The 18,295-nt window shown below is 44.7% G+C and overlaps 1 protein-coding gene across 1 annotated transcript in view; it reads right to left on the bottom strand.

Moving 5' to 3' along the window:
• Positions 1-18,295, bottom strand: part of MGAT5 (alpha-1,6-mannosylglycoprotein 6-beta-N-acetylglucosaminyltransferase) — a 387,153-nt gene that overhangs the window by 322,243 nt on the left and 46,615 nt on the right. The window contains exon 2 of the mRNA XM_043488382.1: positions 6,212-6,261. The gene's annotated coding sequence lies outside the window, so the exon portion shown is untranslated. The remainder of the gene's footprint in view (positions 1-6,211; positions 6,262-18,295) is intronic.

The raw sequence follows: 18,295 nt of genomic DNA, 5'->3' as shown, positions 1-18,295 counted from the left end.
CACCAATTTATATTCCCATCAACAGTGTAGGAGGATTCCCCTTTCTCCAAACCCTCTCCAGAATGTATTATGCTCAATGAATTCTTTTTAAAAATTTTTTATTTTTCATTAGAGGATAATTACCTTACAATATTGTGATGGTTTCTGCCATACATTAACATGAATTGGCTGAATGTCCCCTCTCTCTTGAACCCCCCTCCCGCCTCCCTCCCCATCCAACCACAGAGCACAGGCTTTGGGTCCCCTGTGACATACAGCAAACTCCCACTGGCTACCTGTTTTACATATGGTAATGTGTACGTTTCAATGCTATTCTCTCAAATCATCCCACCCTCTCCTTCCCCCACTGTGTCCCCAAGTCTGTTCTTTCTGGCTGCATCTCCTTTGCTGCTCTGCAAGTATGATCATCAGTATACTATCTCTCTAGATTCCATATATACATGTTAATATATGACATCCGTCTTTTTCTGACTTACTTCACTCCGCATAATAGGCTCTAGGTTCATCCATCTCATTAGGACGGACTCAAATGCATTCCTTTTTATAGCTGGGTAATATTCCGCTGTGTATATGAACTACAGCTTCCTTATCCATTCATCTGTTGATGGTCATCTAGGTTGCTTCCATATCCTAGCTATTGTAAATAGCCCTGCAATGAACACTGGGGTACACGTGACTTTTTCAATTATAATTTCCTCAGGGTATATGCCCAGTAGTGGGATTGTTGGGTCATATGATAGTTTTATTCTCAGTTTTCAAAGGAATCTCCATATGTTCTCCATAGTGGCTATATCAATTTACATTCCCACAGCAGTATTAGAAGGTTCCCTTTTCTCCAAAACCTCTAAACGACTTTTTAAAAGGGGTCATTTCCCCATCTCCACCAGCCTAAAACTATTAACTAGGGGGAAAAAAAAAAACTTGCACTGGGTACAAAATGACTATCCATATCGAAACACACACAATCACACACACACAAGAGGTCCTTCTGTTACAGAAGGTCTTGAACGCATGGATGTGTACTTTTCAAATGAGCTGGGCAGACATCTGGTCAAAGTGGTCATGGGGGTACATGAAATAATCCCCAGCATGTCCCTTCCACACAGATCTCCAAAGGGAGAACCATTTGAGTGAGGATCACAGGAGTAAGCACTGTTCCTGGTTCCCCAGCTCCTGTCAGGGAGAACTGTGCCCTGCAGACCAGCAATGCTTCTACTGTGCAGTACAAAAAAACAGGATTCAGAGAGGTCAGGGTGGGCCTTTCAGCAGCAGCAGAGCTAACACCCCCATCTCCCAGGTCAATGCTACTCCAAGCGGGGTGGGGGTACATCCACAGAGAAGGGCCAGTCCACAAAGAGCTTCTGGTCTTTGAAGTGCCAAAACTGAGGGTAAGTGTTCACTTTTACAGCCAGTGGACAGGGTAATTTTATGTCTTTGAATCTCATAATAAAATTGAAGGCTTGTATTTTACGCTGCTTTTTTTAATCTCACTTTTCTAGTAATTTATTTTTATGGTAACAGTCTGTGATGGTTTAGAATTTTAAAAGCTGGTTCTGTTTCTGTCGGCACCCAGAGTCCCCAGACTCTTCTACCAAGATCACTGCACCCTCTTCCCCAATCCTTCCTGCCTCAGGCTCACCCAGGGTCTCCTCCACCCACCTTTCACCCTTCCTCTCCAGGAGGTGCCTCCCTTTAGACAGGTGAACTTTCCCGGAGCCCCTCCAATGCGTGCGCTGTGGACACCGATTCCTGTGAGCCATCCTGAGCTCAGACCAAAAGGGAGTCAAGTGATTGATCAGTCCTCCATCCACACAGCTACAACAACACAGGACTCTGGTCCCAGAAAGGCTTCCCTGGTGGCTCAGTGGTAAAGAATCCACCTGCAATGCAGGAGACCTAGGTTTGATCCCTGGGTCAGGAAGATTCCCTGAAGAGGGATATGGCAACCAGTATTCTTGCCTGGAGAATCCCATGGACAGAAGAGTCTGGTGGGCTACAGTCCATGGGGTCACGAAGAGTCAGTCACGATTTAGCAGTTAAATAACAATGACAACAACTAGTCCCAGAAAGCAGTCACAGTACAAGAAGAAAGGGCTAGAAACCTATCAGTGGCTCTTACCCACATTAATTAACCCGAGAGAGAACCTCAGCATGCTTGACAGATGCTGTCTATCCATCATCTCAACCTAGGATGAAAAGGGAAGGAGACTTTGCCTCTCTCCTCCAGGGAGGTGGGGATACACAGAGAGATGCCACACTGGCTTGGAGAGAAAGGAGAGATTATTTACAGAGTGAGTCATGTGTGTGAGTGAGTGTGTGTGTGAGTGCGTGAGTGCACGAGTGTGCGTGCGTGAGTGTGCATGTGTGAGTGTGCATGCATGAGAGACAGTGTGCGCATCAGAGAGAGTATGTCTGTGTGTGTGGCATCAGGTATGATGAAGTATTATGGGAAGGGAAGGGGACGTGGAGACCACATTAGCTCTGCCCAATAGGACCCACTGAACAACCCCTTATAAGGGAGCCCGAGCTAGTGGGGAGGAGGACCTGGAGAGAAGGATTTAAACACATACATCTCCTTGAAAACGAACGAAGAAAAAACCGGGCAGATCGCAAAGATGGCCATGACCTAGCGGAAGGAACAAAAGAAACCCTAGGAAACAGCAGAGTCAGGCAGCACCAACCCTCCCCAGAGTATGGATACTACGCAGGGCTCAGTGTGTGCCTCAGTTCCAGGCAGACCATATTTTTTTCAGAATTTCCAGAGACAGAAGGATGGTAATTTTAATAGAAGCCAACATCAGCACCTCTCAGTTATTAAGACATGTGTCAACCATGGATCAGAAAGGCAGGGAGTCAAGGGAGGGGGTGGTAAATGAGCGAGTGTTCTGCTAGGTTGCTGCACTTTTCTGGGTATTTGAAATTAAAAAAAAACTTTTTTTTCAAGTAAACCGGAGAACAGATGCATGATGCTGTTTTGAAACTTCTTGCCACGAACAGGAAGATTAGATCCTGTCCAAACTAGGCATGCCTTGAGAAGACAACTGCTCTGCTGTTCCCTGTCTGGCCCAGTGACAAGACAAAGGGTGGCCCCTGCCCTGCCCTCCGCCCTGCACCCCACCTTCCCCTGAGGCCAGCAGGGCTAGCCCAGTGTGGTTATTATCAAAGGGCAGCAGCTCTCTAGATAGAACACAGGCACCTCATGGGCTTTGAGAAGAAGGACTGAGATGGAGTTCCCGTGCGTGTCACAGGCAGAGGGCCGGGGAGGTGACAACTACCCTCAGCGGATTTTCTTCACAAAGCCTGTGGCCACCCACAAGCTGGCTCAACAGCCTGTCCTTGCCCCACTCCAGGCAGGCCACACACTGGACTCAGCTGCCTAGCATATGGCTGAAGTCAAGCACCGACATTTCCTAAGACGAGACTCATGTCCCAGGAACCACAGAAAGAAATCGCAGCACAAAGAGTGAAGGCTGTTTCATTTTAACTGCACCCCAGGCATGCCATCTAAGCCCCCCCTTCCTGTTACATCTCTTCCAGGATTACTCATCTTTGATGCCAACAGGAAAACATCATGAACTTGAAACCCCATCATCTGGATTTGTGGATGACTGTACTTCAGTGCCTGCACTAGCAGGATACAAATAGAATGAAACCAAACTTTTCTACCTAAGACCCGTTTCTCTCTGACACTCGTTTCAGCTCATCCTGCGGCCACAGGCCAGGATCTTCACTCCCCACCAGTGATGCGAAGGGAGTAAGGCCAGTCCTTCTGCTCAAGAAATTTACAGTTTACACAGACCCACAATGAATACAAGGCCTTCCGCCGCCCTCCCACGTCCTCTCCGCTTTCTTTTGCAGTGTGTTCATGTGATCTACTGGGGTGGCTATGGTCTTAATTTTTTTTATCATCAACACTGCATCTTTCAGACATTCTTGGTGGTCCAGCGGTTAGGAGTCCGCCTGTCAATGCAGGGGACACAGGTTCCATCCCAGCCCAGGAAGATTCCACACGCTGCAGAGCAACTGAGTCCATTCGTCACAACTGTTGAGCCTGTGCTCCACAAGAGAAGCCACTGCAATGAGAAGCCCTCACCACAACTAGAGAAGGCCTGCACACACCAACAATGACCCAGCACAGACAAAAATAAATAAATTTAAAACAAAACACTACCTCTTTCTCTTCCAGTTCTATCTCCAGAAACTAAACGGAGAAGATGTTTCTTTGAGAAATTAAGGCATAAAAAACCAGGTGTGGGATCTACCAACCTATCTGAGAAACACCCCCTTTTTTTTTCCTACACCCATTTCTTACCACAGACTCTGAGGCACAGCTCGAGAGTCATTTGTTTGGAGAAGCCAACCACCTCCCTGATCTAAACAGTTTAGATCATATGATTACACATAAACCCAAGCAGAAAGCCGGGACATCTTTTCCCCAGCTGAGTCAGAAGAGAGATGGTTTTACAAACTGGCCAGGGGAGAAAGGTAACTGCTTCTCCATCTTCAGGAAGACCCAACCATTGCCCAAGCCCTGGGCATTGTTGAAGTTTGGAGAGTGTGCTTTCTATCCAGAACGCTATTTAAAGGATGATAAGAAACGCAAACTCATCTGTGATATGGCTTTCAAGTTATAAATGTCAATGACAGCCAGTCTGCTGCGTTGGGAACTCCTCCAACAGGTTGACAACGGCCCAATTCCACGGCTCTGGAGGAGGCCGACAGACAGCTGCTCTTTCAGCAGTTATTTCAAAAGGAGCCAAGAGGCCCTTCCAAAGGCAGCTAGGTGTTGGCGCGCTGACGGGGGAAGGTGACACCATTTCTGGTGGCAGACAGACACAGCCCAGGAGTGCCGCGAGATGCCAACATGTCTGCCTGCTCCATGGAGACTATTAACCCGACATAGAACAGGGGGCAAAAAATACCACAGGAGAGGCAGAAAGATGCGTATCCTTCCCAGAGCACAAGCCACGGCACCTGGGGGCCAGGGACCACAGACCCAGTCCTGGGTCTTCACCATGTCAGCCTGCGATGCCCCCAGCTGCCACGCCTGGCAACTCTTGGAGGGCAGTGAACGAACTTCCCTATCTGTCAACACTACACTAGTTTCAGACAGACCCTAGAAGACAGATGGTTTAACTAAGCCAGTCTCTGAAATGAAGCTCATTCCCTTTAAGTCATGTGTGTGATATGGGGGTGGGGAGGGTGTGTAAGATGGATTAAATATGCTTGTTCCATCTCAGACAAAATCCCGTATCTTTAGAGATGCAAAATCTCTTTGAGGTTCTGAAGGAGACACTTCTTATTTTCTCTGGTTTCTCCCAGCGGGACAAACTCTCAAGGTGACAGAGAGAAGCCTCTGATAAAAGTCACACAGTCACATGATTTGAGTTCTAACTAAGGCTTTTATTCACAGACATTCATCTGCCTGTCAGTTGCTGGGGTGGTTTTTCTTCTGTGATGTTATTAAGGACAAAATCTATTCAAAGACCCACACACATGAAAGAAACACCAAATATGAATGCTTAATGTTTCATTCTGCTGGCCCCATGACCTCAACACCCAAATCTATCAGCCTGTAAAATTCAAAAATTCTGCTCCCAAGTTGAAAGTCTGATTTACCAAGGTGACTCTCAAAAGGTAGCTTAGATCATGGTTTTAAGCACTCAGGACTATTCGTACAGTTAGAACAGGAACGTACTCAGCAAATTGCTTCCTCCATAAAATAAGTTCATAACTGGGAGCTAAGGAAAATGTACTCTTTTACAACATTCTTTGATACGGACACAGTTCAGAGATCATGCAGTCATCATGAGTCACACTCTTCAGTTCATTGGCTTTGTTATGTTCACACCATGATCCTCTGTGTCTGAAGGGGCCTGCACGTCTAACAGTAGCTGGCCAAGATTCGGTTCAATATAGTTATGTTTGACAACAACTGAATAAAGTAATAGATGACCTTCTGCTCTGGTCACGTTACTAATTCGAAGCAGATAAAATATCCTTGCCCAATTAACCCAAATGATAAATTTCACCAGGTCTTAACCAGATAGCCAGAAACGTACATGCCCTCGGGACTAAGTCGCACTAGAAGAGTGATCCCCTGGCCCTTTGGGTTGTGGTGGTCCAAATGCTCTGACTCAAGTACTCAGCCCTCTCCCTAAGGGCAAATATCCCAGTCTGTGCTTAAATATCTGCTTATTATAGTACTTACATGGCCTGATGGCTCTGCCTCCAAAGTCCACTTTAGAACAGTAATCACTCCTGCAATCACAAAGACAAAGACATCTTTAAGTTTCTCCTCTTTACGGACTTGAGCCACTGCAAACAGACAGGCTGACAAAGAGCTTCTAGAACTATGCCTCACATTTTGGAGCCCAACCGCCTTTTAAGATAAACACCTAAAAATAGCTAGATGAGAATTCCCTATCACTCCAACACCCAGAGGCATATCTCTAAAAAATTACATTATCTCACTTGTTAGGATCCAAATCCATCCATTATTAGTTCAGCAGGAGTAAGGCTCCATTTGGCAAAGATGGAGCATCTCCACAAAACCACTCTCTTGTTCTAAGTCTCAGGAGGCATTAGACCAAAGCTTTTACCAGTCCTAATGCTTTCCGGACTAGACTACATTAATTCATATACACAGTCTCAAGTATATGCATACACACAACTTTAAAAATACATAGCTCTGTGACAAGAAAACCAAGGAGTTTGCAATATGCGATAAAGCCAATTGAATGACAAGCCTGTTCATTTAAATATAACAGATTACTTGCAGCTGCCTCACCTTGCAAAAGCAAACCAGAGAGCAGTAAAAAGCCATTTTAGAAATATATCTACTATGTGCTTCTGATATCACTAATATTTTCCCTAAATAACACTCCTTTTCAGAAAAGGGGGGGGAAACAGTCCTTTTACAGATACATACAGTGTGTTTCTGATATTCATGGAATTTATCAGCAGATAATTATAAAACTGAGAGCTCGATAGAGAGAGAGGGAAGGAGAGAAGGAGGGAGAGAAAATAAAGACCAGGCTGCACATATCCATCTTCAAGCTGACTATTCACAAGTTTTTAAGACTAGCCAACAGGTCTACCTCTTCTGAAAGCCCCTCGTGGAAAGACATGTACCATCTTCTGCTGAAAAAATTTGATAAAGTTTTGCGTTTTGTTTCCAAATATGGTCTGCAACATATAACTTCCCTTCACAGTACTAACATTTTTGTCTGCGTCAACAATCTCTGAACAAGAGCAGAGGGCTGTGCACTGGGGCAACTTTAAGAGCAGATTCAATCTATTATCATTCCAAAACCATGACTTCCATGAAACAGTCTGGCCTCAAATGTTTGCTAAGGAAGGGTAGAAGGCTGGAAGGGTACCAAATCAATGCCAGTGATCACATGACCCTTTTTACAACAGCTATTATCTGAGATTGCTTTAAGGTGAAGGAATGGGTTGTGAAACTGGGTTATCATGATACAGGAAAAGCTACGATCTCCTGTAAGCAGCACCAAGATATAGTTAGAGAAAACAATCCTAAGCACCTTCATCAACATCAAAAATACGTTCTTTTGTAGTGGTATCAGCTAACAAAATGAACACCTGCGTGCCTCCGACCTGAATAATATCAACTTACTTTCAGTACTCTTTTCTGCATGTTTTCATAAACACCTAAGTTGTTGTATTACATGGTAGCTTGCCTTTGAATATTGTGATCAAGTGCACAGGCTGTGGTGGCTAATGAGTCATATAGTAGTGAGACTGGTATGATTCATAAGTCAAAATGTTCATGATGTGCCAAAAGGGAAAAAAAAGTTCACTATCTTTTACCTCCCCCAATGCTTTCAAATCTGGATTTTTTATTCTTTCATAATACTCATACTAATAAAGAACTCAATCTTGACTTCACCTTAAGAATCAGGCAAACTACTCCAAGTCATATGAAAATATACATTAGTAAAATTCATGGTCACCAAGAAGCCCAAAGGCTATTCATTTTTATCCTCAGCAAAACTTTAAAGTTCAGCTAATCTTAAATATCCTTTCATACAGAGCCAAGTGTATAATATTAATGATTTTTAGCTGTGTTTATAGGTAAATGTCTTAGATAAATGTTCTCCTTCCCCATTTTCCAAAAAGCACCACTCCATAGCTTTCATCAAGATTTTACCCAAAAGTATCTTTTCTGTAAGTTCCCTCAATCTCATCTTGGGTGTATGCTTTGATTTCCCACCTTAATTAAACCTAACTGTGAAAGCACTTGTAAATAGATTCTTTAGGCAAGAATACTTGAGTAGGTAGCAGTTCCCTTCTGCAGGGAATCTTCCAGACCCAGGGATTGAACCCTGGTCTCCTACATTGCAGGCGGATTCTCTACCATCTAGGCCACCAGGGAAACCCCAAATAGAGATCATGGGAGTGCAACTCAATCTAAAAAGAATAAGACAGCAATCACTGGGGATGGACAGTGAGAGAGTAGTTAGGAAAAACTGAAGCATCATTTTCAGACATTACACCTCTCAATTTATAATTTCGAGAAGATATATTATGAATGACCCACAAACAAAATAACCTGCTTGGTGAGTTCTGCCCTCTAGAGTGGCACTCTATTAGAAATCCGCATCTGAGTATCTTGCCTATCGCCCCTTCCCCATTCAAAGCATCTTGAGAGGGGAGCCATGATAAACCCAGCTTGTTGAAGGACGCCCTCTGCAGTATTACTCTGCATCTGATGACACAGGATGACCGACGCCAAGTCCAGGCATGTGGATCTCACGCCTCCCTGTCCCTGATGCCCTTCAACACTGTCATCTGTCCGGTTGATCCCTTTTCAGTTTTACACTCAAGAGTCCCTCTTCTTATTTCCTACGGACAGCCCCTCTCCAAACGGAGAATCTCAGAATCTTGATGTAACCTCAGATACAACTCCAAGCAGGCTTTCCCTCTCCCTTTCTCCACAGTCTAAGCAAAGGTGACGGACTGAGAGCGCCAAAGCTGTTCCATATATAGATTCATGGGAGCAAATAGTGCAGGGGAGCCTACTGCTCTGCCTAAAATATTTTCATGCCTAGAACAAAGATTTTCAATGATAAGACCACTGAATGGTACACATTAGAAAAAATCATGACCATCATTATACGCCTTACTTTTTAAAATTTTTTCTTCAGTTCTTTAAAGAAGTCTTTACAATTGAAATGTAGTTGATTTACAACTTCATGTTAGTTTCAGGTTACAGCACAGCAATTCAGTTCATGCATATGTATATACACACATATACTACTTCTTCAGATTTTCTTCCCTTACAGGTTATTACGAAATATTGAGTATAATTCCCTATTGTTTTAAGTCATTCAATCTCCCCTAAGGAACATCAGATAGTCAGGAAAGAAGTGCCATAATTACAATCCTGGCTTCATATGGCTTTCCCCTTAGGTTGGGCAGACTGATTAAATGTACTGCAAGTGCGACGCTGCCCAGTAACAAAGATCTAGAGTGGAGCTTGACAACAGAACTTGCATAATCTTGACCTTTGTTTGGTTTTGTCACAGGTCTCTCATCCAGGCTACACGGAGAGCTTCCCAAAATAGACTCCAATCTAAATCTGCCCCCCAAGGCTCCCACTGCCTGGACACAAACGCAAGGCCCAATCTCACAACCGAAGCCTCTATCTTCTTGTGTCTGAGGCAGAGGCAACCTCGGTCCTCTGTCAGAAATGATGGGGGGACTCACAGACTATCACAGACAAAAAGGTGCAGCTGCCACATCAGAGGGGCAGCGAACCCTCTACAAATGTTAGTGATTATCACTGTTGTGTTGTTACTGCTATCAGAGGATAATAAACTAATAGGATAATAAAAGGGCAGTTCTAGAACCAGTCAGAAGTCTGGAAGCACAGCCTGGTGGCGCCCAAAGCATTACATCTTCATTTTGCTAACAGCTATTTTGGCAGGTGGTGGATCAGGAATAAAGAATCCACATGCAATGCAGGAAATACGGGTTCAATCCGTGGGTCAGGAAGATCCCCTGGAGAAGGAAATGGCAATCCACTCCAGTATTCTTGCCTGGGAAATCCCATGGACAGAGGAGCCTGGTGGACTATACTTCACGGGTTTGCAAAGAGTCGGACACAACTTAGCGACCACATCACCACCATTTTATCAGGCAGGTGTGACAATTACAATGATTCAGTGGCTTGGACACTGGAATACCCTTACTTAACAAGACTGTTACCCTGTAGGTGGTTCCCAGGTAAAGTGCTTGATTTACAAATTAGAAAAAAATATTCAAATCTTGCAATGTTCTAATTCATCACTAACTTGGATTAGAGAATACTTGTAGCCAAAAAAGTTTACCCAAGATTTTATCAAGACATGATGACCACAGGTCAGGGGATCACTTATGTAGGCTTGCAACTATTTTTAACATTGACAGTGTCACAAAAAGCAGATTCCCCTTTACAAAACTTATACATAATCCCAAACAAAACTTGCTATTTTCATAAAAATTATTTTAAGAGGCACAAGGGGAATTCATCTTAAAATTCTGTTTTTGGAACCATCCCCACATTACACCTGTTTCTCTCCCACAGCCTAACAGTTCTCAATGTATAGGCCCAGATTCAGAAACACCAACATCGTCTGGGAAGTTGGGGATGCAAAATCTCCGACCCCGCCACCACACACCTACCAAATCGGAAATTCAACTGGGGCCCAGCAATCTGTCCATACAAGCCCCCCAGGAGATGGGGATGTACCCTCAAGTCCGAGAAGTGCTGACAATACACTATTCACATGTGGCCGGGAACACCACTTCAGGCAGCTCTTTTCCCTAAAAGACGATCTGGCATTTTTCTGTTCCTTAAAAACCTGCTATAAGATGATGTCAACTGTTCCCTTCTATTTTTAATTCCTCATGATGAGGCTGAAGATGATTCATTCGGCACCTTATGTGATCACTTAAATAGTAAGGCTCCCTGTCTCCCACCCCTAATGGAAGGTGACTGCTGCCTGTTAGCACTGATGTAATTACAAGAACGATTCAGCAACAAAAGCCTGTCCTTTATCAACCTCAGTGAAAGCTGTTAATAGAGAGTTATAATGCTCCATTCTTTTCCATAATATGTTAATAATGTATCCTTTGAAACTGATCATACCGCATGTCATAAAAAGGAAACACACAACCCGGGATCAAATTTAGTTTATTGTAAATAGAAATCAAAACTGCAAGTGTTTGGGCAAATCCTTTCAACTGACAGGAAACAAGGATGCATTAACCATCTGGCTTGATCTCATTTATCTACATGGAATATGAAAAAAAGAAAGTTGAGTTAAGGCTTTCCATGGGCCCTAAGGTGACCTCAATACTGAATGGTCTTATCACCAGACATCACACATCATCTAACTGATTATCAAAGCGGGAAACATTAAGGGGCATTTCTGAAATAATAAATAATCCTTTTCTATACCTTTAATTTGTTGAAGTGTGTATTAATTCGAAGTTAATATCCTCCCTGCTGTGAGGCCTCCTGATGGATTGTGACTACCGATGTTATTATTAATTTCCCTTTCCTTTTTGATTAATTTCACACTTAGGCTGGAGAAGAAAGGCGAGATTAATGGCGTCTGGAAGACAATGTTTGGTTCTTGTAAGATACTAAATTAACTTCAAGTGTTCAAGTAAACAGAGAACCCAGATAAGGATATGATAATGGAATTATATCCCAGAGATGTCTGAGGTGCCATGCAAATAAACGCCCAGAACCCCAGGGAGTGTGTGAGCTGTGAATTCCAGTTAATACTCTTCTGGGATGCAAGAATGAAAGTTGGAATTCTGAAGATCGCAATACACCCTGATAAACTTGTGCCCCTACCAGTGACTGCAGCCATGCGTTTATTGATCATACTGTAATTCTCGATTTTGCAAGGGTCCCTCTGTGTATTACTTAGCCTCTTCACACCCTTCTTGTCATCTCTCCAATCTTTCTGGGACAATCTCAGGATTCCTTGCCCAACATGTGAAGAGACAGATCTCCTTCAGAGGATATACAGGGAACGAGTATACACTCAGTTGTGTGATGCACTTTAATAGTCAGGGAACTGTATGTATATATGCTAATCCTATTTCCAATAATAATGTCTACATTCTTTGAGAACCTTCTATGTGCCAAGATACTAGAAGCTTGCCACTAGTATAAGTCATCTAACATAACAAAAGCTCTTGGCGGTACTATTGATATTATATACATTTTACAGATCAAGAAACAAAGGCTTAGAAACCTAAATATCTTGCATAGGTAACCACCATTTTCATACTGATCTGTCAGGCCCCCAAGCCTGAAGTCTTCCATATCATACCGCTTCCCTGGGAGTGCGAAGAAAGAGAACACTTATATCTGCATGGACTTTATTCCAGATGACCTGGAAGCTACAGGCTTGCCATTATCCTTCAAGAAACTTTCCTGCCTACTCTAGCTCCACTGACACAAGTCTTCTTTGAAGTCTAAGTTTTTTTAAAAATTTTATACTAGAGCATAGTTGATTAACAATGATGTGTTAGTCACAAGTGTACAGCAAAGTGACAGTTACACCCATACCAGTATCCATTCTTTTTCCATTTAGGTTAGTACAGGATATTGAGCTGAATTTCTTATGCTATACAGTAGGTCCTTGTTGGTTATCAATTTTAAATACGGCCATGTGTACATGTCAATCCCAAACTCCTCATCTATCCCTCCTCCTCCCACCCTTTCCTAGTGGTAACCATTAAGTTCATTCTCTAAGTCTGTAAGTGCTCCTATTTCGTCAATAGTTTTTTAATTTACAAAGTTCATTTGTATATATATTGTGTGTATGTATATATATATATATATAAGATTTCTGAAGTGTAACATTTAAATAAAATTCAACAATTCTACACTATCTCTTAGACTTTCTCATGTCCACTAGAGTATCCTTATCTTAAGACATCTCTCCTCACAAACAAGTCTGCTCAACTAAGACCTATATTCAAGTGCTAAACACAGCCAGCAGTCATCTCGGGCCACTGTCTAGATCAGGGTTCATCAATATAGTTGTTACTTACTACATGTGGCTATTTAAATTTTAATGACAAGTAAATAAAATTTAAAATTCAGTTCCTTAGCCACACTAGGCACATTTCAAGTGTTCCATAGCTTCACATAGCTAGTGGTTGTCACACTGTATATCAGAGATGCAGAACATCTCCATCACAGCACAAATTTCTACTAGACAGCACAGGGGTAGATTTATTTCAGGACAGCACTTTTTCATCTAACACCCTTCCAACACTGTGTAGGAGGACACAGCCTCTTCATGGAACTAATTAAGGGCTTCAGGCCTATAAGTTTTCAGATGTCATCTTTTAAGGAATAACACTGAGAAGTTAGGTCACTTAGAAAACTTATAAATAAAGCAAGCAGACCTACCTCATAGAATAGAGTGTGTCAGAAACGAGAGGCACCAAGAAGCAATCATTATAAGGTGTTCCATTCAGGAATAACCACTCTCATGGAACCACAGGTCACGATTCACCAGGAACAACCACACAGACACTTGCACAACCACCCACACGCGTTTCTCTAGGCTTGTCCTCACCAAAGCCCTCTCCACTATTTCTCCTGGGCAAGACAAGGGCGCTACATTTGGTCTTTTGTTTCTAATCACAACGCAAGAAAATCACTTTTCAATTAGACTGGTATTTCCCACCAATCACTCTCAACTGCTTCATTAAATGCTGGAGAATTAGTAATGAGACAAACTTTTGGTGACAGAGACAGTAGGCTTCAAAAGAGAGCCTTAGTCCCCTAGTGACCCCTGTCCTGGAAGCAGTTACTTAAAAGATTTCCAAGAATTAAAAAATTCGAGAAACTCTGGGTATAGCTAACCTTTAGGGGAGGATCCCAAAATACAGTGTTACTGTTGGATTAGAACAGCCTTGGGTGGGACTCACTGAGTGATAAAGAGGCAAAGTCATGGATCTGACCTTTGACTGTTACAATCTGCAAATGCCCTGCACGTGGCATTTCTTCTCTCCCTCCATTCGTCACTGCTTTCTCCTTCCTCCTTGCCCACTATCAGAACTCTAGGATTGAACGCCACGCCCAAGACAAGCCAGGCTTCACGGCTGCTGACATTGGTCCAGAAAGTGGTAGATGAATGTCTGAATGCCACCTCCACTGCCAAGGAGGAGAGTTTTCTGATGAAAATGCAAATCAATTAATCCCCAGTTAGGAGGAGGTGATGATAAACAAACATGTCTCTCTTAAAGCCTATGAAAGTCATCTCATCTCTAAACTCCCAACTCAATCACAAGTAAGGCCAATTTCTGCCTCTCCTGTCGGCATTACTCACCTTTGCTTAAGGACCACAGCCCACTTAATCACTAACTCTTAAGGAGAGGCCCAGCATTAACCCTTTCCTGCCCAGTAGCTCACAACAGCATTCTCACCTGGGGGACCTTTCTCCAGCCTCATCCGTCCACCTTCCCATCCACTCCTGACCACCTGCCTGATGAGCCTTGGGAAGCACGTCCCAGGCCAGCCCATTCCATGGCAGTAAGATAGCCCAAGTGCCACCATCTTGAAGATCAAAACTTGGCCTCTAAGGTTCTCCTGAATTAGGATGGATGGCTCTGCTCAAGCCAACTTGTCTACTTTTTCTCCTTGCCTTCAGGTCTTCCCTGCCCCCAATACAGTCAACTTACCCTCCAAAAACAACATCTGCTCTGGGGAACTTTTGCAGGCCCTGAAATGCCCATCGCCTCCCAAGTGTGGTAAAACCTATAACCAGTCAGCTCCTCAAGAACAGGGCATGTCCTACACTTCCCAGTATCTCTGAATAGCATTTCATACCCCGACTCTTACACACAAATCGATGCTCTGCAAGTATGTGTTAATCCACTGAAAATGGCTTCTGTCCATGTTTGTAAATCCATCATTTCAACAGTGGATTTTCAGACCCTTCCATATCCAGTTTGCTCGCTGTGAGCCCAAGGAGGCTCTGGACTCTGTGTTGTGATTCCCACTTCACCATCTTCCAGGAAATGCACTTAACACCTCGAAGTCTCAGCATCCTCTTTTGTGAAACCAAGGCCCTAACCGTAGTAGTAGCTGTAATCCCACCACCATCAACGCCCCCCACCAGCTGTGGGCTAGAGACAATGGGAAAGCCCTTAGCACAGGGCCTAGCACACAGCAGGCATTCAGGAACTGTTACTTTCACCTCTTTCTCCTGTTATGAGTAAGTTTCCTTAAAGGGGCTTCCCTTGTGGCTCAGCTGGTAAAGAATCCGCCTGCAATGCGGGAGACCTGGGTTCGATCCCTGGCTTGGGATGATCCCCTGGAGAAGGGAACATCTACCCACTCCAGTATTCTGACCTGAAGAATTCCATGGACTATATAGTCCACGGAGTCGCAAAGAGTCGGACACGACAGAGCAACTTTCACCCACTCACTCCTTTAAGGGGACACAGAGCATAGTTGCTTTAACATGGTCTTGTAACAGCAACTTGTGTTCAGATCCCAGCTGTAGGACCTTGGGGAAATTATTTCACTCAGCCTCAGAATCTTCAGCTGTAAAAGGGGTTAATAATCCACCTTAAAGGGCTAGCTTAAGAATAAGGGAATACACCTAAAGTTCCCAGTACTTAGTCAGCAATTCACTTCATGTCATTTACTAAACATGATTTTACTTCAGTCAAAACACAACTGAAAAGGGGAAAAAAAAAAATCCATGTATCCGCACATCACTGTCTACCCACCCCCCTTTCAGTCACATTAACCCCTGTTTATACAGGGCCCCGGGCATTTTGAAGCTGAGCAGGATGCTGTGGCGGGCTCTCTTGGGTATAAGAGCCATTCCGAGTGCCCTGTTTCTTGTTTGAGGGAAAAGGGCTGCGGCTCCTGAGCTCCAAGAGGGCAAACAGTTACACTGAGAGAGTGAGGGAACGCGGGAAACAAAGGAAAGGAAGCCAAACAATAGTGCAGCGCCTGATTCTGTGCCTCCTGGGGGACGTGGGGAACAATCTGACAGGACTCTGAGCTCCTCTAGAGGGACCAGCCCCCCACCCTCCCAGGTGGAAGGAAACCTCCAGGCTGAGCAAAAGCACATGGACCCCAGGCTGGCTGGAACCAGAAGGCTGACGACTGAGACCTCTGGACCACCCCTCTGTTCCCTCCCCACCAACCAACCAGAGGAAGATCATACACCTTGCAGCCCTCACCCCAAATTCTGCCTATGAAAACTCTTCCCCTAAAACCACCGAGGACTTCAGATCTTTTGAGCACCAGCTGCCCCGATCTCCTTACTGGGCCCTGTTATCAACCTTACTCCACTCCAAACAACCATGATTCGGTTTGTTTGGCCTCACTGTGTGTTGGGCACATGAAGTCAGGTTTACCAAAAATTTCAGCTGCCAAGCCCCACCTCTGGGGATATCAGCTAGAGTCTTCACACAGTGAATGCCAGAAAATTCCATTCAGAGCTGCAAGGAGACCCGTTTCCTGAAGGAAAGTATCTGGGTTCTCACTTCCAACACTTTCCCATCTCCAAATATTCACATCTACTCAGATTTACACTGAAAACCAGCAAGGTCCCTCCTAAAAGGAAAATACACTAAGATAACAAGCTACTTATCAAAAACAAACCTATAATTGAAGCCATTCTAACCAAACAAGAGCCCCATGTGCTAAGAGAGAAAAATCCACAGGTTTGAATATTCAAACAAGTGGTTGAAATGATACTACCCCAGAAAGGCAGCTCCCAGCCAGAATCACACTCCTATTGAAAAGAAACACTACTCCTTCAGATCAATTTGCAAGTTTCTGAAAACTCAGAGTCGGCACTCAGAGCAAAGAGAAGCCTGGTGCACCCACTTTTGCCTTATATGAGGCTCCAGGGTTTATGCCTTCCACCTCCTCCCAGCTCAAGGCCAGGGCCCAGAAGGCCCCAGTGCTGAATCCTTGGCTTAGGTCCCTCCAAGGCTGGAGGTGAGAGGAAGGGCAAGAAGCCAGCATTCCAGGGTGACGGGAGTGAGCAGGTAACCGGGTTCTCACCAGAAACATGTGTCTTCCCTGCAATGGTCTTACTCCCCAGAGCTGAAAGATGACTTCGTTTTCTTCCCCGAACAGCCAGCCCAGCCATTCCCTTGATGCCCTGGGCTCCCTCAGACTCACAGGCTCTTATCCCAGTCCCGCTCAGTCAGCTGGTACAAGGAGAGTCATTCCCCCAATGCAGGCCAAGGAAGGCCTGCTGGCACCCAGGGCAAGGGAGCTGTGCTTCACAAGAGCCCAGATCTCTAGCGCTGCGGACCCTCCGACAGCCCCGGAATCCACTGAGCAGCTCTCTGCCCCAAGCTTCCTCACCTCCTTTCACTACCACCTCCTCCTCCACGTGTTGTCAGGTTTTCCCCTCGCCTGAATCTGCCTGGGGTTCGAAGGTGTTCCTCATTAAAACTATTAAATTAGCTGGATGTTCCCGGCCTGAGGTTCACCGGAAGTAATCAGATACCACGGTAGAACAGCAAGCGGCATCACCCACTGCTCTCCAACCAGCCATGATCTCCACGACCAGTGACTTTTACAACCACCTTCCTCTTTGCAGATGAAGGAACAGAGGCTCAGAGACTTCAAGTAACCAGCCCAATGTCACACAGATGACAGGTGACGGCACCAGGATGTGAATCCAGCTATCTAACCACAGAGCTCTCCCTCGGAACCTCTGGACCAGTCTCGTACCTTCCAGCCAGTCTCCACCACCTGTCCTCTCACCGCCCTTTCACTGGAGGAAAGGATGACCTCTTTTTTTTTTTTTTTTTTTTATTATTTTTTTTTTTTAATTTTTTTTTTAGGATGACCTCTTAATAAGCCCAACTCGCCATCATCAGGAGCTGCGTGCTGGGTGGAGGGGGCAGGGGGGACCGGCTGTGTCAACCCCCAGCTGCACGCAATTCCTCATAAGCACCTCTCCCGAGAGACTCAGGCAAGCCAGACAGCGCTTTGCAGAAATGAACACTGGAGGTTTATGCTGCAGGCCAGGCTGCACTGCCCCCTCCCAGCCAAGCAAATGTCAGGCAAATGTGTCCAGTGACTTGCTGGGTGCAAATCCAGCCTCATTCCTGGGAAATGCCAGCGTGCAGAGCTCAGAAATCTGCATTTCACTCCCCACATGACTCTGATGCCCCTTAGGAACCCCTGGACCGCCCACTCTTCCCCAGAGTGGTAGTTCTCAAGGCAGACTTGGGAAGGGAATGACAGACACACCCCTCAGGAGCTGTT

The sequence above is a fragment of the Cervus canadensis genome, chromosome 15 (assembly GCF_019320065.1).
Source record: "Cervus canadensis isolate Bull #8, Minnesota chromosome 15, ASM1932006v1, whole genome shotgun sequence".
NCBI classification, from domain to species: Eukaryota; Metazoa; Chordata; class Mammalia; order Artiodactyla; family Cervidae; genus Cervus; species Cervus canadensis.
This window is presented reverse-complemented; position numbering and strand designations above follow the sequence as displayed.